Source organism: Artibeus jamaicensis, unplaced genomic scaffold (assembly GCF_021234435.1).
Source record: "Artibeus jamaicensis isolate MK-2021 breed Jamaican fruit bat unplaced genomic scaffold, CSHL_Jam_final contig_585, whole genome shotgun sequence".
Taxonomy (NCBI): Eukaryota; Metazoa; Chordata; class Mammalia; order Chiroptera; family Phyllostomidae; genus Artibeus; species Artibeus jamaicensis.
The window spans coordinates 20623223-20625129 of record NW_026521894.1 but is presented as its reverse complement, the minus strand read 5'-3'; the positions used below and the strand labels follow the sequence as shown (position 1 = coordinate 20625129).

The 1907-nt window shown below is 42.5% G+C and overlaps 1 pseudogene; it reads left to right on the top strand.

Moving 5' to 3' along the window:
• The first annotated feature begins 239 nt into the window (after window positions 1–239).
• Window positions 240–1091, top strand: LOC119046921 (transcription factor E2F6-like; annotated as a pseudogene).
• The last annotated feature ends 816 nt before the right edge of the window (window positions 1092–1907 follow it).

Here is a 1907-nt window from a genome sequence, read left to right as displayed (position 1 = left end):
ATGCATCTTCTGTGCCTTTGGGAAGCTGGTGACCGAGGTGTCCTGAGAGTCGTAGGTCATCTTGCTTTTCTCTAGTCTGCAACTCCTAGAACGGTGGGCATGTCATGTTTGGCCATGGCTGGAAAGCCAGGGGCACTTTCAAGCCCACTATGAGGCTCTGTTTGTGCTTGGCTCTGGGAACGGCATGTTGAGGGTGCCTGATACGACCAGGAGAAGGCAGAGAGATGGGTGGGGACAAGATGGAGGGGCAGCTGGCTGGGCAGCAGGAGTTAGCAGCAGCCTGGGAAACTGCCCAGGCTGCCTGTGGACCCAGCAGAGGAGACCCCATCAACATGGAGGGCTTGCTGCCATCAAACATGATGTTTAGTCTTGAAGATAATTCACAGTAGGTGTCCAAGAGAAAACCTCTCAAAGTCAAGAGACCTTCTTGTGATATATCATTGGTTTATTTAACTCGGAAAGTTATATAGATCTTGTCAGAAATACTCCTGGGGTTGTTCTTGAGTTAAGATTGCAAAAAACCGGGGAGTATGGGAAGTAACAGTGTATAACATCACCAGTATCTTAATTTGGATCAATCTGGTTGAAAAAGTCTAAGAACCACATTCAAAGGATAGGATCTGTTCTCAGCAGCTTTGGAGCAGTGTCCCTGAGGAAGAAGCTGCAGGAGGAACTTTCTGCCTTACCAGCCATGGAAGGTGTTCTGGATGAGCTAATGAAGTAACTGTGCTCAGCAGTTGTTTGAGTTAACAGATAACAAAGAAAGTGAAAGACTACCTAGCATGTGCGACATACCAAAATATGCATAGTATTCAAGCCGTCCATGAGCAGATAAGTTATGGCAGTGAAAGCTCCAGCAGAAAGCCAACTGGATGTTCCAGCTCCAGAGAAGACTCTATCACAGTACTTACATGGAGCACCAAAGAGCCCATCGAGGGTTCTCTTTGTGTGAAGTGGAAGGGGATTGCTGAAGTAGTTAGGTGTCTGAAGGTTTAGGGTCCTCCTCATCTAAAAACAAACACCCAGAAAACCCCAATAAAGAAGAAAATCCTCCATAGCAAAGTGGAAAATTGCTTGGAGTAAGCAACTAATAGTATTTGAGAATTTGTGTACTGAGTATTTTGGGGGACATCCCATGGGGACAATTATGCACCAGGTTTGATTCTCAGGTCCATAAATGATCCATAAAGTTCCCTCATTCTCAGTCAGTCGCAGTATTAAGGCCAGGAGTATCTTTGAGTAGTTCACTCCCTAGATTACTGAATTATTATGTTTTCCACATTTGAAAACAACTCTTTTTATAATTATTCACTGCTTTTTGTTAGTGGAATAGGTATTCTGCCTACTGAAACAACTCCATCACAAATAGTATCACTGAAACAGTCAGCCCTGAAATGGAAGGTCCTTTGTAGACTCTGCCTCTTCCTTCAAGGATCCTGTACTGTTATCACAAAAGCAATTGGCTTACATGACCTCATGTCTGCAATCAGCTGCTGTGCATTGGGTGAGTGTGCATACTCATCTAAGTGTGATGTCTTTGTATTTATCTGTATAATGTTTAGATTACTTATGTGTGTCTAGGTGAATCTTTTCACCATTATATAGCCAAAATAATATATATAGACAAATTCTCTAATTTCTGTGGTACCTGTAACTTATTAGAATCCACAGAATGAGGGTTAGAAGAGAGTTTTTTCCCAACTTCTATGTGTAGAAGTATCATAAATATGCTATACATTCAAAGTTCATGGGTTTAATTAAAGAATTTCAATATGTTTCCCAGTGCTAGAATTGGATTTCAAGCTACCTATAGTTGCTGTGTCTAAGCAGACTGTTGGCATGCCCCAGGCCTTTAGGGTAAGTGTAGAAATGCCATCAGGTAGTGGCTTAACTGATTAGAAGACACA